We start from the raw sequence: 23,897 nt of genomic DNA on the forward strand, positions 1-23,897 counted from the left end.
AAACTAAGTGAAAAACTCCTGGCAACTTCCCTGCCGAGCCCAGCTTCCCTGATGTTTGAAGTGACAATAAGCATTTTAAAATTATAACGTAAAAATTATTAGTAGTAATTTAACAAATTAGTAAATAAATGTATGTGGTGTGTATTAGCCCAATGCTACTAAAGGAAACTGCTTTAGATGTATTTTTCTACATCTTAAAATCTATCTCTTTTTTTAACCTAAGACTATAATTGTAAGCTTTTTTGTTTTGTTTTGTTTTGTTTTTCGAAACAGGGTTTCTCTGTGTAATCTTGGCTGTCCTGGACTCGCTTTGTAGACCAGGCTGGTCTCGAACTTACAAAGATCCTCCTGCCTCTGCCTCAAATGACCAAAGGAATTTATTTACTTTTTTTCTTTTGATGTCAGGCATGGAGCCCAGGGTCTTGCATTTGTGTGTGTGACAAGCACTGAGCAGAACGGGTGGGTCCTGCTCTGTGTTCTTAGAAATGCTAAAGGTACGGATTGGTAGTTACTTAAGACAGCGTAGTTTGGGGAAATGCAGACATAGAGAGGTTCCATTTCCCAAGTCTCAAACCAAGTGCTTCATGCACGTTAGACAGGAACCCTTCCTGAGCTGCCGCCGGGCTCTGAGAGGAAGAGTTGGTTTCCTCAAGAGACACAGTCGTCATCCTGCGGCCTTTGCTATTAATTCACTGTAATGCTTCAGTTTTGCTCCAGTTAGGAAAACCAATGCATATTTGTTGTTTTTTAAATTGGGAAGTTCAGAAAAAGATAAAGAATCAGAATGACCCAAGAGAAAGCCATCCACAAGAGAAAGCCGCTATCCATGCAGAACCCATCTGTAAGTGGGAGCTGGCAACATTTTAGTTTTGTTTTAAGGCCAGGGACTCACAACATGCCCTTAACTAACTGGCCTGGAGTGTTAATTTGTAGACCGGTAGAGCCTCAAACTCACAGCTCTGCCAGAAACTCTGTTGCTGGCTCTTGACTGCCAGGATTAAAGATGCATGGCACCATGCCTAGCTAAAGTTTTATTTTATTTATTTTTTATTTTAGATATCAATGAACAAGAATAATAAATTTTAGAAGAATAGTCAATGTCTCTGAATGCTGTAAGAACTCCCATTATCCTAAGATATTTGGTATTTTTCTTTTTATTTCTTCCTTGTGGGATCCAGAGTATTAAATTATGCATGCTCATTAAATGGCGTTCTACTATTTTTCTACTGAAGCATTTCTTTTTGAGAATACTGGGCTTTAAGCAAAAATATTTACATTAGGCCTTCTGTATATCACAACGGTTAAGAAAAGAGTAATGTAAGAAAAATGTTGTTAGTATATCTTCTCAAATAAATAATTAAATAGAGAAATAGTTTTGATGCAGTTGTTGCCGTTTGCTGATCAAGGGCTTTAGAGCAAAGTCATCTTTATTTTGTTCTCTTATATATAAGATAAATTCTAAACTTTATTCTGAGCTGCCCTGGGCACAGGAAAACAAGTACCACATGTTCTCCTTGTGGAAGCAAAAAAGATGGTCTCCTAAGAAGAAAGTAGAGTGGGGGTCAGCAGAGGCTCCGGGATCCAGACAGGTAGGCGGGAGAGTGAGTGGAGTATAACCCTGAAATGTACTTAGGAGAGTGAGTACAGTTTATAACAGTTAATTTTCATTTTCGTTTATTTCACCTTGGGAATTGAACCCAGAGGTCTGGGGATACTAAGCCCGTACTGTGGCATTTAGCCACGTCCCTATACCGATTAAACATTTGTAAAGACCTCAGAGAAAGTTGAACCCTTTCAACATAGAGAAACAAGAAAATTTTAACTAAAAAGAAATATGAATTACCCTGATATGACATGTGTGTATAATTTTGACAATGTACTCTCTCAATATATACACATTAGATATATACATATATAATTATCTCGTGTCAATTTAAAAAATTATAAATGAATAAGCCTGTGTCACCAGCTACTTAGGAGACCACAGTAGGAGAATCCTGACTTCTAAGCCAGTGTGAGCATTATAAGGAGATGGCATCTCAAATAAATAAATAAATACAAATTTCGAAAGTTAAATGTACACGGAATTTACCAAGAATAGGCTTATATGTTTTGATTTTTTTTGTTTTTGTTTTTGTTTTGTTTTGTTTTTCAAGACAGGGTTTCTCTGTGTAGCCTTGGCTGTCCTGGACTCGCATTGTAGACCGGGTTGGCCTTGAACTCACAGGGATCCACCTGCCTCTGCCTCCCGAGTGCTGGGATTAAAGGCGTGCGCCACCACCACCAGGCATATGTTCTGATTTTTAAAAGGCACTTTTTAAATGAAAAATCCATGGAATAATGCACTTTAAATCATTTATGCTAAACGCCAGTAAAGGTGTACATGTGCTAAACCATGTGTGTATGGAAGCATGTAATTAGAATAATGTGCAGACAAGAGACTTGAGAAAAAAATGTCTCATTTAGACAATGATGTAGATGGTCTATGTGTGTATGTGGGGGGGGGGGGAGTGGTGACACGAATAGTTTGTTCTGGAAATTTCTGTCTTCCTTTCAGCAAGAACATAGTCATACCACATAAAGCAGTTGTTTTGAAGTAGAAGAAATAAAGTAACTTAACACGGTTGGCCATAGATACTCTGAATTCTGGGTTCATTTTGCGTTTTTCATGCTGCGAAACCGAACCAGGACCATGTGCGCATGCTCAGTGAGCACCTTGCCGCTGTGACCGGTCCCAGCCCCTCTGGTCATTTCTGGAACAATTTAATCTCCTTTGAGAAGATCAAAATCTCCTGTATTGAACAAAACCATCGCCGGGAGGAATGAACCAAGATCTAGTATCGATCTGTTTGTACATCCTTGCGATACGGATCTAAATGTGCTTAACATCTTAGGGATAAATTGGTGCGGGGAGGGGCGGAGGAGGGGGGGAGGTTGGGATGCCAATCACTTTCAGGAGCACAGCAAGATCAGAGGAGGCACCTCACTGGGCACCATGGAGCTCTGAGTAACTCAGTCCCACATTAGAACAACCCAACCGTGGGTGAAAGGGGGAAGCACAGAGGAGCCCGCGGCACCCCGCGGGATGTTATCACTGGAGTGTACAGCGAAAAGGTTCTGAGATACGAAGACAAATAAAATCATCTCTCTAAATTACCCTCATTAAGTCAGTCAATTCCAAGTCCCCATGCAAGAGCTCTCCATGTCCCTGGCTGGCATTTATCTTTTGTTTTCATGCCTCGGATTCGAATCCGGAGTTTTATACTTGCGTCACCGCTCAGCTCCGCCCCCATCTCGAAAACGAAACAAACAAACAAAAAATCCCTCAAGTATAGTGGGGCATATCTTTAATCCCAGCACTTGGGAGGCAGAAGCAGGTGGATCTTTGTGAGTTCGAGGCCAGCCTGGTCTACAAAGCGAGTCCAGGACAGCCAAGGCTACACAGAGAAACCCTGTCTCAAAAAACCAAAAAAACTAAAAAAACAAACAAACAAACAAACAAAAAAAAAACAAAACAAAACCAACCCAAAAAACAAAATAAAAAAGTGATACTCAAATGGTTCATCTGACGGGGATGTTTGCAGTAGTTGTTTAGTAAACTGTGCTCACAGCTTCCATCTTGTCTTTCCCCAAAGCCACCCGGCCTGCCCTTATTGCCTTTGTTGTGTCACGTGACAGTACTGTCCGCAAGAGTACTCTTTTACTCGCTCTACCATCCCTCTTCACCCGTTTGTCCCTTCTCCTGGCACCCCTGTCTCCTTCCCCATTTCTCTGTCCCCTATCTCTCCATCTGCCTTTCCCTCCTCCCTTTTCTCTCCCCGCCCCCGCCCCTGCCCCCACTTCCCCTGGAGGCCGGTCTCCTTGTATCACTCAGGCTAGCACTGAACTTGAGAATCTCCTCCTGCGCCTTGTGTGGCCTCCTGGCGAATGAGATTAGGGCTTTCACCACAGTGCCACCTTTTTGTCTTTCTGTTTCTTCTTTCCGGGCTTGCCTTTCTATTACACTGGTCTCTTTGCAAGTGGCTTCCGTCTTTCACTCTAACAGAACAGGGACAGAAGGACATACCTTGTAGGGTTGGAAAGCGAGCCCTGGCCCAGGCCACCATTCAGCTCAATTAAACACACGGGAATCTTAGTCATACTCCTATGAGCCTAGAATTTAGCCAGATGATGGCTCAATAACATGCCAAAGAATTTACCAAATAGTCAATCTGCTCTGAGGTAATTAAGAGTTAACTATATACTAGAGTCCAAGGGAATCTTGCCAAGTCAATAAATTACTTGCTATTTACTGAATACCAACTGTTTCCTCCACACAGTGAATATGTTTACAGTTTCCACAGCTTGCTTTTTTTTTTTTTTACCAAGAGCTATTGGGATTACACAGTTTTTTTCCGTGAGAAAAAAAAAAAAAAAAAAAAAAAAAACCGACTCTTTGTGAGAGATAGCATCATAAGTGACAGCTCTCAGATGACTGGGAAGGCGATTCTCTCCCTTGACTCTCTCTCTACAAGTCACACAATAAAACACAGCACTGACTATCTGGCCCCTGCTTTTCCATCACAGAGATGACTCACCAGTTTACTTGTATATAACAAGCACTGAATTGTAGAAGGAAGAACAGCATCTGTATTAGAAATGAGGGGAATCTGACTTTATTTAGACCTTCCTATTCAGGAAGACTGACGGAGTTAAGAATACTCCTTTTTTTGCTAGAGGACCTGAGTTCGATTCCCAGCACCCACATTGGATAGCTTATAACTGCCTGTAACTCTAGCTCCAGAGGTGTCTGACATTCCTAGCCTCTGCTAACATCTGTACAATGCACACATAGTACCTTATTTTTAAAAAGTAAAAATAAATCTTAAAAATACTTCCAGTTTAGCAAGTTACTGTGTTTTGTTTGTTTGTTGTACATATATGTGTGCCCACAGCCCAGGTGTAGAAGTCATAGGACAATCCACTTGAATTAGTTCTCTCTTCCCACCATGTAAGTCCTGGGGATCGAACTCAGGCCATCAGACTTGGCAGCAAGTGCCTTTACCTGTTGAGCCATATAGCAGGCCTCCTCCCAATATTTCGTTAAGAAAAAACACTGGACGCTCAGCTATGCTTTCAAAACTGATACTTAATTGTTAAATTTTCTTTTAGGATTTTAAAAGTCAATATTTCTGGAGTAATACTTCACAAGCAAGTGGGTAAAGTAGCAAAAATTCCTGAAAAAAAAAATTATCATTTGGAAATACTACAGTGAGTGCTAAGCCGAGCAGTTGCTGACATGCCAGAATCCTTAGGTTTATTTTAGTGCTCCAAACTATTTCACTTTTTTTTTTCTTTCCTTTGGAAAGTGTCTATTCTCCAATGTGACGTGAGTTAAGGATCTATTAAGGTCAGTGGTTATGAGCTGTTGTCTATTCCTTAGGCATCACAAATAAATAACACTGCTCCCCGTTTATTGGTTCATCTACAGACACGGCCAAGTTCTCAGCCCACAGCACGCGCTATGTCAAGTTCTAGGAGTTGAGGCTCTTCCTGCTTGGAAGAGAGTGTTATTTTGAACATAATAGTAATTCAATAAATGTGTACTGAGTCACCGATTAAATTTAGTGTAGCAAATACAATTATCTGAGCTCTTTTGAAATCGGCAGAGGAATGCAGCCAGTAAAGTCTAATGGAACAGTGCCTTTAGAAACCTGCTGGGTCACGGCGCTTGTGAGTTCAAACCCTGGACCTCCCTTAGAGGGACCACAATGCAAAGCTGAACAAGTTCCTGAATTCCTCTGGAGCAAAAGAGAAAGCCAGTGTGACGGAGCCAAACACACAACCCAGAAGCCTGCTCTTTGGATCAATCAGACAGCTGGGTGGTGACCTTTGACATTAGTCCCGGGGAAAGCAATGGCAGGCGGATCTCTGAGCTTAAGCCCAGCATATTCTATAAAGAGACCCCTGTATCAAAGGAAAAAAAAAAACTCAGATAATTTTTGAGCCAATTTGGTAAAAGAAGGCCCAAGGGCTCTCCACTCAGGAGAAGGTATTGTGAGTGTAAATCGTGATGCTATCATAGTCATTAAAGCTCCTGATTTCAGGTTCAAGATGGAAGACTTGAGTAAGGTCATGTGCTTACCCACTCTCTCTGCCCCAAATGCTCTTAAGAAGATCAAGGCCACTGCTGGACACTTTTCTGTGAACTAAAGAGAGGCAGGCCTTCCTTCAGAAGGGTCTTGGATCTCAGCCCCTTTTGTACTTGGTTGGTTACTTTGCTGCAGAGTCACAATCTACTTCACACTGGCTGGTGGAGCATGGCAGGTGAGTGGAGAAGGCTAAGAAAAGAAACAGCAAGCCTGCACCTGGTAAGGGATCAGTACAGAGACTAGTGTTTCTCCAACCCTATTGTTAAATAGATTTTTATTGGGATACAATTTATATGTAGTGAAATCATCCTTTTAGTTAATTAGTTAATATATTCTTTTATCTTACAATGTAGCCCAGGCTAGCCTTGATTTCATAGCCCTACTGTCTTAGACTCCCTAGGGCTGTGATCCACCATGCCTAGGTTACATGCACAATTTAAGTAGGTTTTCATATTAATTGTCACTATCTCTCTCATTGTAGAGCACTTGTTCTCAACCTTCCTAATGCCGTGACCCTTAAATACAGGTCCTCACTTTGTGGTGGCTCCTGACCATAAAATTATTTTTGTTGCTACTTCACACCTGTAATTTTGCTACTGTTATGAATCATAGTGTAAATGCCTGTTTTCTGATTGGCTTAGGTGACCCCTGTGAAAGGGTGGCTTACCACCCAAAGGGGGTCTCAACTGCTGTTCTAGAGTATCCTGTTACCCTCAAAGACACTCTGTCCGTTATCTGTCATTCAGTTTCCTTCCCCAGGAGCCATTCATCTACTTCCCTGTCTGTGAATTTACATGTTATGGTCACTGCATTGTAAAAGGAATCTTCCGCTCTCCAGACTTGTGTGTCTGGCTCCTTCTATTTACTGTGTTTTGGGGCGCCCATCAGTATTGTATTGTAACACCTGTTAGTATCGTCCCAGGAGGGAAGGGGATGGTACTTGGGGCTCTGAGTATGCCAGCCTAGTGCTGTACCACCACCACTCCTTTCCCCCTTTGCTGACTAACCACCCATCATTAGTCATTATCTGCTCACCTGCTGATGGACATCAGAGTTTCCACTGTGGTGCTTACGGACAACGATGCTGTGGTGAGCACTCACATACAAGCTGTTTGACTTTTGCTGAGAAGTTTATGTAACCTCTAGCATTCAAAGGCACCGATGTACACACAGTACATATAAACTCATGCACACAGATACATAAAAAGTCACAAGTATATATATTTTAAAGACACATAAGTAAATGTATTTATTTATTTATGGGCACTATAAAAGCATATTATTAAGACAGTAAACAGGCTTCATGAGAGATTAATATCAGAAAAAATATTTTGGGAAGAAAAGAATATATCCATGCAAGAAATGACATGCCAAAATGTTTTGTCAATAAGCAAAGTATCACCCACCCCCAGAGCATCATTCCACATCCTTCCCCACCCCCACCTCGCCCTCCTCTACAAATTTGTCTAAATGTATAAATGTGATGCATGACCAACCTACTAGTCCCCCAAACATCAAAAAATCCAGCAAAAATGTAAAACAGAGCTCTGGTCTGTGCCAAATCATCAGACCCTAAAAAATGAATTCCAAATTTCACATCCAAATGTATGAAAAATGCTTCTTTGGGTGTGGGGTACCAGGGCTGGCACCCTGAAAACTTGGAAGGGAAGTCGTTCCGATGGCCACTGCAGCGGCAAGAAGTATGGAAGCCACTTAGCTCACAGGGTTCAGTTTTTAATGTAAGAAAGAGGTACCCAGGTGCAAGGGGGCGGTGGGAGCGGGAAGGGGCCTCTCATGAAGGGGGTGTGTGTATTCTGTTCCTTAAAAGCATAGTGGAAGGAACCTGAAGCCATGCCCTAAGAAAGCCCAGGTCTGGACACGTAAAATTGAGGTTAAGAGTTCATCAAGAGCAAAATGGGAAGTTGGGTCCAAAGATTTCTAAGAAAAAATATCTCTAAAAGCAGGGGTTCACAGTTATCTAAGTAAGGTCCGGATCAAAAGCCGAGCCTGAGAACTTGCATATGCGTAAATGGCAGGAAGTTTAATAAACAGGAAGGATAAGCATAGGACTTTTTAAGATTTTTTTTCATTCTTCGAAAACGTCATACATTCGTACAGTATATTTTGATTATATCCATCCACCAAGACTTCCTTCTAACTCCCCCCTGGGCCCTCACCCTATCTACCACCCAACTTCATTTCTTTTTATTACTATCATTATGTTGTTGTTATTGTTTGAGACAGAGCCTCTCTATGTAGCCCTGGCTACCTTGGAGCTCACTGTGTAGCTCAGGCTGGCTTCAAACTCAGAGAGATCCTCCTGCCTCTGCCTCCTAAATTCTTGGATTAGAAGCATGTGCTACCATGCCTGCCCCTCTCTTTCTTTATTGTTGCTAACAACTCCCTAAATTTAATTACTGATTCCCTATGTGCACAGATATGGGGGCATCCACCAGGGCTTGGGCAGCCTACAAGTGGGTGTATGTCCAGGGGAGAATGGCTCCATCTCCTCTGGCAGTCATCAGCTGACAATAGTTCCTCTGCTAGGACAGGGCCTCAAAGCATTAAACTTCCATACATTACTGAGTTAATGACTTCACTACTATTTTAATAATTTTTAAATAGCCAAGGAGGTTCTGGAGGCATGGTTCAGTTGGTGTAGGCACCAACTGCACACCAGGCTCAGGTTTACATGTTGAACACCCAGAATCTGTCGTAGATGATCCGCTTACTTGGTTGGAGTCATAGTAGGTATAGTGGGTCTGGGTATAAAGAGATGAATAGAGTTTGGTTTCTGCTCTCTAGATACCTGCATCTCAGTAAGAAAGAGAGGCTTTTCCAGAATACCTGTACCAAAATAACATGTCTTAGACTAGAGGACCTCAACCAGGCGGAGACATGGTCACATCCCTACATCTTCTAGAAGACACTGAACACACAGGGAAAACTTCAAAGCAATGAGTGCAGTTAGCAATACAACAGTGATAAACATGACCCCTGAGCTGTTTTACTAGGAAAAACAAACACCAAAACTGTGTGTGTGTGTGTGTGTGTGTGTGAGAGAGAGAGAGAGAGAGAGAGAGACAGACAGACAGACAGACAGACAGGCAGGCAGGCAGGCAGACAGAGACAGAGACAGAGACAGAGACAGGGACAGGGACAGGGACAGGGACAGGGACAGGGACAGAGACAGAGACAGAGACAGAGACAGAGACAGAGACAGAGACAGAGACAGAGACAGAGACAGGGACGAGAGAGTTTTATGTGTACTATGTACATGTAGTGCCCAAGGAGGCCAGAGGGCATTGTGTTTCCTGAGCTGAAGCTACACACAGTTGATGTAGGTGCTGGAACCCTGTAAGAGCTTTGATCATTCTTAACTGCTGAGCCATCTCTCCAGTCCAGGCTAATATTTTCTATTTTATATAATATTATAATATAAAATTACAATATACTATCTATCTTTTAGAAAACTATATTAGAAAATATACGTATGTATATACTTAGTTTTATAGTATAAAGCCAAGGATTTAAATTCACACACACACACACACACACACACACACACACACACACACACACGAGAAAAACACTTCCATAAAGAAATCTTGAATTTGTAGCTTTTTCAAGATTTATTCATTAGACTGCATTTGTTTTGCTTTTTACGTATCAGAAAGAAAGAGATACAGAAGTCAAATGGAAAGCAGGTAGATAGAAAGCTAGAAGGGAAACAACGTGTGAAAGCCATCCCGTAGTGCTCTGCTCTGATGCTCAGAAGTAACTACCAGAACAAGCAATGCTGTTGCACGCTTGATGAGTAACAGTTTTTGAGATCCTGCTGGGAGCCTGATGTGACATTTTCTCATTCATCTCACAGATGGAGTTCTGAGGAGACTAAGCTTCAAGAAGATGTGTCAGGGTCACAGTGAACAAAAGTAAAGGTCAAACACTTGAAACAAAATTCTTGTGTTAATTTCAACAATGTATACATGGAGTATGGGGGGCGGGGCTGCTTGTATGTTTGTTTTAAAATCACATGTCACTGACCTAGAACTCATAGTTTTCCTGCCTTGGCCTTCTGAGTGCTGGGGATACTGACATGAAGCTGATAGACAGTAAAGCGGGGAGGGGGATAATGGGGGAGAGGACTGAACAGGAGGCAGGGAGTGGGGGAGGAAGGGAGGGAGGGAGGGAGAGGGAGGGAGGGAGGGAGGGAGAGAGGACCAGCTGTTCCCAAAACCAAGATTTTTTCTTTTCTTTTTTTAATTAATTATTCAGATTACAACTCAATTGTTATCCCATCACTTGTATCCTCCCATTCCTCCCTCCCTCCCGCTTTCACCCTATTCCCCTCCCCTAGGTCTAAGACCAAGAGAGACCTCCTGCCCCACTATATGGTCATAGGCTATGAAATTTCATCTTAAAACCAAAATTTTTCCTTCTTAAACTTTACCACTTTGTTTTCTGCTCCCATAGTACTGAGAATACAATTTAATAGACTACAGGGGCCCTTTTATAGGGGAAAGTAGAGGAAATAAAAAGGCTGGGCAAGTGCCTCTCTTTTTTAATCTCCTGAAAACCAAAAGTATTATTGAATTATTACCATGGTTTCAAACCATTAGAACCTTAAAATCTAGTCTAAATCAAAACAGTTCAAATTATCAAATGGAATTTCCCCTAAATTAAACTTCTTTATTGATATCATAGGTGTTTACAACTCATGAAAAGTGAAAAGTCATGTTTTAAAAAGTGAACAAGTAAAAGAAAAAAAAGGTATTACTTTATTCTTTGTTAGAAAGAGTAGTTTTGAAAAATGGTCTTAATATTGTATTTCTTTGAGCTTTTACCTAAAAACTCTTAAGTTGAGATATTAAAAAATATTAACTTAGCTATATTCTCCTTGGCGTTTGTTTGTTTAGTTGTTGTTTTGCTTCGTTTTGAGGTTGGGGGTGGGGTGTCGATAGACTCCATGCTAGCCCCAAAGTCAGCCCTCCTGCCTCAGAGTCTGGGGGCTGGATTACAGGTGAGAGTCATTTTAACTATGCTGGGCTACAATGCTGGGCTAAGTAGAAGTGATTTAAAAAAAAAAAAAAAACAGATTCTGAGTTCAGAAGAAAAGGTTAAAAGCTTTGCTTTGGGACATACGAGCTTTTAACAGACCTCATTTGATGAAGGAGAAAAGGGACCCTGATAAAATCCAAAGTAAAATTGGGAAGCTACAGGTAAAATTTCACAGAGGAGTAAAAACCAAAACCAACCAAACCTCACATGTAGAAACATGTTGAGAATTATTCAAATGGCAGACATGTTTGTAGAAGTGTGTGTGTGTGTGCTGTGTTGTGAGTGTGTGTGAGTTGTGTGTAATGTGTTGTGTGTGACTTGTGTGTATGTGTGTGAGTGTGTGTTGTGTTGTGAGTGTATGTGTTGTAATGTGAGCATGTGTGTTGTGTATATGTGAGTGTATATATAAGTGTGTATTATGTATGTTGTGTGTGTTGTATGTGAGTGTGTGTGGTGTGCGTGTGTGTGTGTGTGTGTGTGTGTGTGTGGTGTGTGTGTAACTTGTTCATTGTGTTGAACTGATTTTGATTTTTAAATTTGAACCAAGATCTTCTAAGTCCCCCTGGAACTTCTAGTGGCTGGAGATTGGTCAGTGTTGTCTGAGATAAAAACGAGGGACAAATGTCAGTTGTGCCCAGTAGCTGTAAGGAGCAGAGCAATCCTTTCTGGAAAGATGCCTACCCTCACCTTCTCTCATGTCAATGCCATTTTACAGGACCCTTGCAAAGGAGAGGAAATATAATTTTGTTATGTTTAAATCCCCCTGTTAAAAGTTACACTATTTTAAAATTTGGGGGGGGGGGCTGTACAGTTTAAACATAGTTGAAGTAAATGGAAATAAAGTTACTCATCATCAGCTCTCACTATTCAAACTGGCCTCCCTTCCCAATATAATAAGCACAGTATGCAAGCATGGATCTGGAGACAAAGTGTGCCACTCTTTAAACAAAAGTTAATATGTTAGGGGAAAACCCAAACAATCAAAAAACGTGAACTCTTTTTTTCAGTGCTATCAGGAGTCAGCAGCAATATTTGGGAGGAATTCTTGTGGTTAGGGGAACAGAAGCAGGCATAAGCTCTTGTCCCTAGAAACGCCATGTTCTTCTCCCAGTGTGTGCTGCTGTAGGGTGGACACCATTTGCTGCTTGCCATTTTATCACCCGCACTTAAGTGGGGGCCTGGCACAAAATAAGCGCTCAATAAATGTTTGTGGAACGAAAGAATTATGCAAGTATAGTTTATCCAGTGTTTTCCTACCTTTTAAAAATGTCATCCATGGTTAAGAAATCTGTGTTACAGCAACTCCTGGTACATACAAGCAGGCATGCAGACACTCCAGGCCACACTTTCTTTCATACAAGCTTCGCATTCTGATAGTTTGTGTTTTCTATTCCGTTCTTTTTATTTGATTAGAAAAGTATGGGCTTTAAACCACTAAGTTTATTTCATAACCCACTAATGGTGAGGCCAGAGGTTTGAAAGTTTAGACTATTTCTGTTCTATTGTTTACTCACTTGTATTTGTAAGTTTCACTAGCCACAGACACTTTGAAAATTACAGAAGTTTTGATCCAGGAGACAAATTGTTTAGAAACAATTCAGATCAACTCTAACCCTTTGTACCGTGTATGAATTATCCATGGCGGAATTTCCCCTTCTCGGCTGTTGGTGAATTATGGGAATTTCCTCCCGCTAAAAGCTGATTGTCCCTTACCTCACATCATATATGAAATTTATCTTAGAATGGATTGCAGACCTTTATTAAATAAAATTTTCAGAATTAAATCAAATAATGCATTTGATAACTTTGAACTTATCTTTGATCTGACATAAAAATAAAATTAAAACTAAAATAAATCAAAGGTTTTTTTGTTTTTGTTTTTGTTTTTTTTTAAGCTTGTGCTCTTAATGATGTCGTTAAGAGAGTAAAAGGACAAGCTGTGCATGGCGGCTCACATCAGTAGTCACCAGGACTCGGAAGCTGAGGCAGCAGGATCTCTAGTTGGAGCTAGCCTGGGCTATGTAGCAAGCGCTTATCTCAAAAAAAAAAAAAAAAAAAAAAGGATTTAAAAAGACAGCTAATAGATGGGAGAAAATATTTGCAAATTGTATATCTGAAAAGGGTCTTGTATACATAATAATGTAAATAACTGTTCCATATAAAACTAAAACGATGAAGTTATTTGAAAATGAGCAAAAGATCTGAACAGCTTTTTCTTCAAGAAGGTATACAAAGGCCAGCGACTACATGGAAAGATGTTTAATGTGATTGCTCATTAGGGAAATGCAAGTCAAAACAGTAAGCTGCCATCCATGCCTATTAGATCAGGTGATAAAAAATTAAAGTGCTAACAAGGATGTGGAGAAATTAGACCCCTCATGCATTGCTGGTGGGGGAAAAAAAAAAGGCTATTTCTCATTCCGACAGGCAATGTCAAAATTCCTTGAGAACATACTGTTACCATATATATTAAATAATGAAAAGACACATACCAATAATTTTGGCTATCACTGTTCATAGTAGCATGATTCATAATGCCCCCAAAATAGGAGTAGGCCCAGGATTCTGATGGCTCAGTCAGTTACAGTGTTTGCTTTGAAAGTCTGACCCCCAGAACCTACATAAAAAGCTGGCCGAGGGGTGCACAAGCTTGTCACTCTGTATTGGGAAGACAGAGACAGGAGGATTTCAGAGGCTTGCTGCCAGATAGTCCAAACAAGGAGCTCCAGGTTCAGTGAGAGAACTTGCCTTAAAAAAAAAAAAAAAAAAAAGGCTCAACCATTAAGAGCACTTACTGACCTTGCAGAGGGTGCAGGCTCAGTTCCTAGCACACATATGACAGCTCATATTGTCCATAACTCCAGCACCAAGGATTAGATGCCCTCTTCTGACATTTTCAGACTTAGGCATGCATGTGGTGCAGGTACACCAATAATAAAATAAACACATTTTTAAAATGTAAAGTGGGGAACAATTGACGAAGACATCTGGTATCAACCTTTGGTCTCTACATGTACCTGCACATACACACATGCCCCCACACACATGTGCACATACAAAAAGTAAAAACAGCCCGGAGCAACAGATGGATGGATAAACATTTGCTATGTCATATAATAGAATCTTATTTTGTAATAAAAGAAATGAAATACTGTCAGGCATGCCTCTAATTGTAACCCATGAAAGGCAGGAGGATTGTGGGCTGCATAAAGAAACACTGTCTCAAGGAAGGAAATAATACAAGTTACAACTCAGATGGACTTTGACAATATTGTGCTGAGAGAAAGAAGCCAATCAGAGAAGACAGCATATTGTATGATTCCATTCATTTAAAGTGTCTGGAATAGAAAAATCTATCCAGACAGAAATAGCATGGACAGTGAGCCTAGAGCCAAAGAGAATGGCTATTCATGAGGAGGAAGTTTCTCTATGGGGCGGTAAAAATGTTCAGAAATTAAGTTATGGTGATAATGACACAGTTTTATAAATAGCCCAAAACTATTTGAATGTATGGTATTTGAATTTTAGGTTATATTAAATTATATCTCGATAAAGATATTAAGATGATACACAGGGTGGTGCAATCCTCAAGAGAATAGCAGTGAGTTCAAGGCCAGCCAGGGCTCCATAGCAAGACATCAAAAAGTTTAATCAAAAGCACAAAGGAAAAAAAAAACAAAAACAAAAACAAAACAAAGAAAAATAGATTGGAACTCCTGGGTGAGCAAGAACTTGGCTATGTATTTCCTACATCCATACATACATCCCTCTGGGTGTGGGATGCTGAGACAAGTCAACATGGTCACTGAATGACAGACGTAGAAATGGAGTCTTTCTGTGGTTAGTAAAATGATTTTCAGAGTCCCTATGTGAAGCCCTTATTATTTTAGGGCTTAAGGGTGAAAGGATATGAGTCTGTTGATTCAAGCTCTGAACTTTCTCCATAGTGTCCTCCTCACAAACACGTTCTGGAGAGCCCCAGTGAGGACTTTTGGTACCAGAAGAATCAAGGAAATCCATATCTTCCAACAAATAAAGATGCGAAGAGTGGAGGAGCATCCTGAGCAAGAAGCACGATTATGAACTTCCAGAGGTTAGTGCCTCCCAAAGGAGAGCCAGACAGAGCAAGATTTTCAGTCAACAAGGCTGGGAACAGATAAAAGACAGGGCTCTGGTGTCCTGGGTATTGCAGGCTTTCTGAGTGTGCATCTTTAGGACAGATCGTGAAGGAGACCACTGAAAGAGCAGGAAAAGGGGTTGCCCATCATGTGCGCTTCAGGATGCTGGGACAAGAAACCCCCGCATTTTAGCTTAAAAACAAGAGATTCTCAAGTCCTCCCCACCCTGTGTGTAAGGTCCTCTGTGCAAAACATGCTGCCAAAGAATTTAAGAAATTCTGTAAACAAGTTTTAACAAATAGTTTGAGGGCTGAGGAGATGGCTCGGCGGTTAGGAACACTAAATGTTTGGCCAGAGGACCCTTGATCGGTTCCCAGCACCAACCACCAGGGTAGCTCCAGCTCCAGGGCAACCAACGCCTCTCGGTTCACATGAGGGCACGCAAGTTTTTAAAAGGGAAACTAAACGATTAACACTAAAGTTGTCACTTTATGAAGTCATTCTGAGATTAAAAAAAAAAAAAAAAAAACTCAAGAGATCCTAAATACACTTATTATATTTTTTTAATGTTACCGAAAAGCATATCTAGAGAAAACCACACTTCCGAGAGAGAGAGAGAGAGAGAGAGAGAGAGAGAGAGAGAGAGAGAGAGAGAGAGAGAGAGAGAGAGAGAGAGAGAGAGAGAGAGAGAGAGCGCGGGTCAGGGCACTGGCGGGGTATCGATCTGAGGGACACGGGACCTTCCTGGGTCGCCTCCCAGCGGCTGTGAGGAGCAAGGCGGCCAGGTAGCCTGCGCGGAGCTCGGGCATGGGGTGCGGGGCATGGGTAGCGGGGCGCGGGGCATGGGGTGCGGGGAGCAGGGCACAGGGCGCGGAGCTCAGGGCACGGGGTGCGGAGCGCAGGGCACGGGGCGTGGGGCATGGGGCTCGGGGTGCGGGGTGCGGGGCGCGGGGTTCAGGGCGCAGGGCGCGGGGCGCAGCAGAGCCACGCGGACCCCGTGGGTGCGGGCCTCCGGTCTCGGGCGCCGGGCCTCCGGTCTCTCTCTGGGCGCCGCCCCCGGCCCGGTCCGCTCCACTCGTCCGCGGCCAGGCGGGGCTGGTCGCACTCTGAGCGGCAGCCGCCTGGGGCGCTCCGGACGGTCGGGTCCGCCGTGGGGACGCCCAGCGCCCGTCAAGCCGCCGCCGCCGGTCAGTGTCGCCCCGGGCCACGCGGCCCGCCCGAGGGACGCGGAAGGAGAGACCTGGGGCGCCGCGCTGGGGGTACGGGGTCGTGCACGGCCTGAGGGAAGCGAGCGTGACGCCAAGGTGACCGGGCGGAGGAGAAGTGACACTCTGACAGGACCCTGTGTGACTGACAGCCTGACTGGACTCGGCTGAGGGAACGCGAGCGGGCTGAGAAGTCACATTCTGACAGGACTGCGAGCCAGACAAGGTGAGGGGGTCTCATCCTGAGGGGACCGGGTCTGACCGACAAAGTGACGGGGTCTCGGCTGGGGGGGGGCGAGGGGACGCAGGTTGAGAGAAGTCACACTGGCGGGACTGTGTGACTGACAGCCTAACCGGGTCTCAACTAGAAGGAGATCGCGGGCTGGGAAGCCACACTCTGACAGCACCGAGTGTGACAGACAAAGTGACAGAATCTTGACTTTGAGGGGACCCCGCTGAGGAGAAGTCATACTCCGGCGGGACCTAATGTGACAGACAAGGTCTAGGTGTGAGGGGAACGCAGGCTGAGGAGAAGACACGCTGAGAGAAGAGCGAGCGAGCGTGACTGCGGGGCGGTGTCGCGGACTGGAGGACGGAGTGAGGGGGTCTCAGCTGAGGACAGGTCACACGCCCAGAGGGCTAGGTGTGACTGACAGGGTGACTGTCCTCGGGCTGAGGGGCGCCGGCAGGGCGCGGTGGGCCGCAACGGAGCCACCTCAGGCTCCCGGAGAGGGTGCGCGGACGGACGGGTGGGTGGGCGGGCGGGAGAGAGCTCGGAGCAGGGTAGCCTGTCGCCGCCAGACCCTGACAGGAAAGCCTGGTCTCGGCACGGTCCAGAACTCCTGCGGGGACCGCGTCGTGCGGACCTTGGTGACAGTTTTCGGAGAGGGGAGCGCCTGCAGCCACCCAGCGCCCTAAGGCGCTGCAGGGTGGGAGGGAGGGTGAGCCGGTAATCACCCTGGCGACTTGGCTCGCGGGCCCCGCCCGGGGCTGGCCCAGGTGTGAGGAAAGCAGGGTCGCTGTCACCAAGGCCCCGCCCTGCCAGCGCCCACCCCCACCGCCCCCCCCCCGTCCTCTCCCTCCCCCTCCACTCTAACGAGGGGGCGAGCACAGGGCCGGGCTCACTGGAGTCTCCGCAGCCCTCGCGGTGGGGGTGGGAGGTGGGTGTGTGGCTCCGGTGCTCTACAGCTTGGGATTGGGGAGGAGCCTAAGGTGAGGAGGCAGAAACTGGGAGTAGCCCGGGCTGCTTTTATATAAGGGACGCAGGGAGGTCAAGAAGGGGCCTGGACCTCTGCTGAGGATCAGAAGGCTGCAGCTCTAAATTCTTAACTCCTCCTATTGCTTAGGTGAGTGGCCCCACCGGTCAAGGCGCTTTGTTGGAGTCTGTTGTGAGGTGGCCAAACTGCCCCCAAGTTCGTACGTATCAGGATGGTTTTTGCTGTGTTCTTGTACAGTTAAGAAGCCGGCTTCGCTTCTGAAGCTAACGGTAGGGAAGGTGGTGTTATTTAGTTCAGGAGAGGGGGAAGAAAAAAGAGTTAAGTCTTCTGTCGGGAAGAAGCTGAAGTTTTTCTTCTTTGTAGGAGGATGAAGGACAAGAGTGTAAAATTAAGTGATCATTTGAAAACAAAACCCGATGAACCAAGTTGCAGGATAGCTAACAGTTGGAAAGCCTCTTGATTCTGAAGTTCGTTATTGTAATGTCAACTCTTTATTATCATGCACGAAGCAAATTGTTAACCGGAGTTATTAAATGAATAACTTAATCTTGGACTTGGGCAGGTCTTCCACCGATATCAGGTGCTCTGTGGGAGTCTTCCTAAGTGATCAATTGCTGACTAAAAATGTAACTGACTCCAAGTGCTACACAATTTAGAAAACCTGGCGAGTGTAGGAACTGACGTTCATAATGGCTTCTCAAAGAGAGACTTCGCTCTGAAGTTTGATGGAAACACTCAGAGATAGTAAGAGCGTTTGGAGCGGCGGTTCAGAAGACTCAGTTTCAACTTCAGAACAATTTATCTGTTGTCTACCTTCAACCAAAATTTGCGCTAGAGTTAAATATATGTCTGTATTATTAGTTTTAACATATATAAAATTGAATCCAGCGTCTAACATAGTGTAAAGCCATCCACTTTTATCTTACTGTGTGTTTTGTGTGAATTTGCTTCTGTAAGTGCTACTTCATATTTAATTTGCTGAGAATTATATCGTAGGTGAGAAGATCTGAGAAGAAACTGGTGAGCATCTCAATGTTTTACTGTTCGCTAGAATGAAAAAGATTGTCGACAGTTTTATATTTAAGGAAAAAATTCTTTTTCATGTGTAAAAGTTTCATACTCTTAAAACTGCTGTAGAACAATGGCGGCAGTGAAGTCTAAAGTTCTACATAACTCCAGGCCAGAGCGTTTTTTAGATGCTGTTTCCTCATTCTTCTATATTTAAGAGAACATAAGTTCTTTAGAACAAATTAGAGCTAAAATACCCAGAAGCATCCTATCTTTTATTCAACTTTGACATTTTTATTATAACTATTTTTAATAATTAAATGTAATATTTCCTCTAAAGGGACTTGTTTTCTTAACATTCATATCACTACATATTTCAGAGTCACTTTTATAAAAAAGTTCAATTACACTAAAAAATTATATCATTAGTTTCAACATCCCTTTGACATTTAAAATTCATGCATGAAAAAGTGTGACTTTAAATTTTTGGTGTAGAAATGGATTAATGGGTATGCAACTAATTGTTTTCAGTTAGTAAGTTTTACATATTTAACAAAATACTTTTTTTCTAACCTATAATTCTCTGAAAATAAGAATATTTGTCATCGGCCTTGTCAAGATTGTCCTGTGGGGAAGCTATGTTATCACCACTGTGAAAACATATACAAGTGTTAGTGATGTATTTAATTTCCTTTTCAGATTATGAAGTGGCTGCTAATAACAGGGAGGCTTTTATAAAATTTTTGTTAAAATAATTTTTCCAAATTTTTAATATTCTCATAGCTTTCATAGGGTCAGTAGTGTCCAGTGCATATGGCAGAACATGTTGGTCATTCTAACTTGTATCTTTCTGCTGAATTTATTGTCATTTGAGCTTGGAAATATTCTCAGTGTCACAAGCTGAGGCAAAAATAATGGAAGAAATTTTTGCTTTCATAGAATTCCACTAAGTAAATATTGGTAGAAGGTTGAAAAAAACCACTAAACTAGTCAAGACAACTTGATTTAAGTGAATAGTATGTAATTTTAAACATATGCTCAGCCCACAAATTGTCAAACTGAATTTCTTTCTTGCTTTTCTTATTTTTGTGGCAAATTTCCCTGTTATCTATTACTTTATTCCACTTCCTTAACGCTTAAAAGCAGCGAAAAGGGTCTGCTTACAAAGATCATTAGAATCTGAACTAAACTGACCAAAAAGCAACACTAGTTACTATCTGTCTCACCACCATAAAGAAGCCTCATATACCATATATTAGTTAATTTCATAGCATATGACATTTTTTAAAATTATTTTTAAGGTTTGTTTTCCCCCTGGGGTGTCTTGTCTACTGTTTTTAGTTTTCTCATAATACAGAGGTAGATTTTGGAGAGTTTTAGGTATATATTTTAAGGCTATTATTTAATAAATTGACATATTTAAAATTTTATTTTTTAACACACTTAACTGTATTTAGAAGGAGATCTCAAACATAATAGGCCTTATTTGGGTAAGATGTATAATTTATTATAGGCTAATGTCCACCACTGGTATAGAATATCCTTAAATCATTGTCTTAAAACCTAGGTCTTTTTCTGTTTCTCTTTAAAATATACATATACATTAATAATTTAATCTCAAATGTTCTGTTTGGAGTATCGATGTTTATGCTGTTTATTTCAATTATTATGTTCTAAATTGGAAGAGTTTAAAGTTATTAATCTTTGGTTTTGTTTATTTGTTTGTTTGTTTTGGGTATGGTTTTGAGACTTTTATCAGCAAGCCCGGATATCTTAAATGATAAGAGACTGGGCAGGTTGGCTAAGCTGATATGCTAAAGACACTGGCTATCTAGATCAGAGCTAAGGATCACAGATCTGACTGACTAGTTTGCCCTCTTATTAATTTTGAAATAACTGTTAGAAAGATAATAATGCCTGTCATATTATAGCCAATCCTAGAAAAAAAATTATAGAAGTATTCTGTTTCCAGCTTCAAATTATATTCCTTTACTCCTTGATGGTTTGGGACGAAGACAAGCGTAATAACAAGTAGTCTTTTTGCTAGGACTAAGTTTTTGGGGTGACAGGCTTGCGCATTTATTTGACAGAGTTCTTGTCTTTATGGGTCTTTATAGTACACTTTGAGAGCATTGAATATGTTAGTCAGGGGAGTTTTATTTCATCAAGCATAGTTGAGTCCTTCAGCCCCACAATTTACTACCAACACCTAAAAGGCCAAATAATGTCTTGTGCTCAGTCATTAAAACTGTTTTTGTGACAAACAATAACCCAAATTAGCCTTTAAAAAGCTTGACAAGTCACTCGTGCCTGCTAATAGGCCACTCACTCACTGGCTGGGAGCAGCTGACAAGCATGTAAATGACTGTGCATTTGAAGGCCTCCACAGATTATCTACCACCTATTATTGTAAGAGGCTTTCACATGCACGGGATGGACCTTGCGACTAAATGCGGCAGCATGGGCCTATTCCAAGCAGTGCTTTGGGAAGCTACTGGCTTGCTGAGTGGGGCCTAAAGACGCTTGCATGTTGCAATGGGATTGCTGGGGGAAACCGCTGCGGGGCTTGAACTGCATGTCGAAAGGAAAAAAAAAAAAGGATTCCAAGACTTGGAATTACCAGGTTCTAGTAGTGAAGGAGCAGAGCTACAAGGTTGGGGGTATGGAGGCAAAGAGAGGCTCAAGCTGGTACTTATGAGTAGGCGTGAATGACTTTCTGGATTTCCCTTTGGGAGTGGGAGCCCAGATTCTCATTAATTTCTACCGGCTTAGAAGCAAGTACTGTTGGGGTTTCCTAAGAGTCTTGGCTTTCCTTTCAAGCACCCTAGTGACCAAGACAGTGACCGAGAATTTTTTTTTTTTTTTTTTTGATAGAATAGAACGGATTTTTCTCCACTACACTGTTCCAAAGGAAAGATGTCATCAATCCTTGCAACTTGCATTGGTTATAATAAATTTAAACCTTCCAGGCAGAATTTAAATTAGATAATAGAATGAAGCTCTGTTGTAGTTAATCATTTTATTATTATTATTATTTATTTAGGTTTTGGAAGTCAAACCCTAGCCCTCTCACATGCAAAGTAGTGCTCTGCTACAGTTATCCCCCACAGCTCCCACTTTATTGTTTTTATGCTATTATGTTTTGCACTGAGGTACTGGTAATCGAATATCCATGGTCTTGCATGTGCTAGGCAAGTATTTTACCACTCTCCAGCTATTACTGTTTATATGTTTTTAATATATGATTGTTTTACCTGCATGTATGTCTGTTTACCATTTGTATGCCTGGTATCTTCAAAGGCTGGAAAGATAGTTTCCAAACCCCTAGAACCAGCATTACAGATGGTTGTAAGCTATTATGTGGATGCTGGGAATCGAACCTGGGTCCTCTGAAAGAGCAGCTAAGTGCTCTTAACTGCTGAGTCATCTCTCTAGCCCCACCTTATTATTTTTAGAAAATAAGTTCACTGCTAGGTTTAACCACTTTAAAAAAATATCTATAGACTTAACTGCAATTATAATATGGAGATAAAAATGTACTGAAACAAATTATCTGACCCCTGGGAAGAGTTCAGATTGGCGTGGGCCTGCGAGTGAGGAGTCTTTAGTCTGCAGCAGATAAGGACAAGGGCAATCTGAGGGAAGTGGAGAGAAAGGGGAATACCCCGAGTAGGCGGGTGTAGGAGCGGAACACACAGATCCTGGTCTTCTCTGCTCTCGGGCACAGGTTGTGCAGTTACCATGTCCTAGAGTGTAAGATTAGGTTGAGAGAATCCACCCTGCTCCTTGGTGACATCCCAGGCTTCTAGAATCACTGCCATTCCAAGGCTGCCTCTCACTGCTGTTACTCCTTCTGGCCCTTAAGTAGCTTGCGTGGAGAATCCAGCAAAGGGAATAGAGACAGGTTATTCTTTCATACTGTGTGTGCTAGCAATGCAATCTCCTCTATACAGAGGGCCACTGGGAAACAGAACTGTGAGTGCTGGGATAAAGAACTGGAGAGAACTCCTTAACCCTGACTCCACCCCTGCAGCTGGCATTCCACTACTAAAAGTGCCGTTGTCATACAAAGGTCTGGAGTCCACTTTAAAGAGCCAGTGTTCCAGGCAGAGTAACTGACTACGTCACGGCCAACAAAGAGAAGGCTTGCTTCCTTGATTTCTTGTTGCCTGAAAACACAGGTAACATTCATGTGGAGTTGGAAAGAGAGAGTAGAAATCACATTTGGCAAATGCCTATAATCACTGCCCCTAGGAGGAGGAGGAAGGGCAGGATTGGGAAGGAGAGATTCACTCACACATGGAATTGGATAAAGGGGGTTAAAAGAGGAGAAGGAAAATAAGGTAATATGTGGCTCTTGGCAGCAAAATATACATGAGACCAAGTGTATGGACTAGCAGTGATAAAAGATAAATGATGTACTCATCTTGTATATGTTTGGGTTTTTTTTTTTTTTTTTTTACATTTGTTTTTATTTTTTTGTTTTCTTAAAAATCAAGACAAGGACCAAAAAGGTGACTCAGTGGGTAAAAGTTAGACAACCTGAGTTTTGTCCCTGGAACCCACATGGTGGGAGGAAAGAATGGACTCCTGAGGGCTGTCCTGTGAGCACGTGCGCACGCGCGCGCGCACACACACACACACACACACACACACACACACACACTAAATAAATAAATAAATAAATAAATAAATAAATAAATAAATGCAATTTAAACATTTAAATCAAGACAGAATGCAGATGTTCCTCAAAACTATTTTCAACTCAAGAGAAAACAAACAGTTATTGTGCAATAGCATTTTACCTAAGAAACGTCATCAAAGTTCAGAGCTGTGAGCTGGCAGATAATGTAATCCAGCACTACACTATCACCACCCCCACCATTATGCCCTTTATTTCCTCCATGATGTCACACTAATTTCCTGCTGTCTCCAGGAGTTAGTTTAAAGGACCCTCCTAATAGATTGCAGTGAAAGGGGGTTTTCAGTCACTTCAGCAAAAAATTTGCCTAAGAAGAAATGATGCTTAATGCTTTGGTAGATCCACTTCACACATATTCTGTTTTTTTCTCCTTTGACTTAAAATATTTAAAGCAACTCAGTGAAGCTCTGTTAGAGATAGAAGCTTGGTGGCTACTTCAAAATCAGTCTTATTAG

The 23,897-nt window shown here is 42.3% G+C and overlaps 1 protein-coding gene across 5 annotated transcripts in view; it reads left to right on the forward strand.

The window, feature by feature from the left end:
* Positions 1-16,497: 16,497 nt before the first annotated feature.
* Positions 16,498-23,897, forward strand: part of Pparg (peroxisome proliferator activated receptor gamma) — a 126,666-nt gene continuing 119,266 nt past the window's right edge. The window contains exon 1 of one of the 5 annotated variants that reach the window (XM_051155117.1): positions 16,498-16,741. The gene's annotated coding sequence lies outside the window, so the exon portion shown is untranslated. Of the gene's footprint in view, positions 16,742-17,731; positions 17,932-23,897 lie in introns of those variants that run through there. The other 4 variants (XM_051155115.1, XM_051155116.1, XM_051155119.1 and 1 more) reach the window with 4 other exon arrangements.

The sequence above is a fragment of the Acomys russatus genome, chromosome 13 (assembly GCF_903995435.1).
Source record: "Acomys russatus chromosome 13, mAcoRus1.1, whole genome shotgun sequence".
Classification (NCBI taxonomy): domain Eukaryota; kingdom Metazoa; phylum Chordata; class Mammalia; order Rodentia; family Muridae; genus Acomys; species Acomys russatus.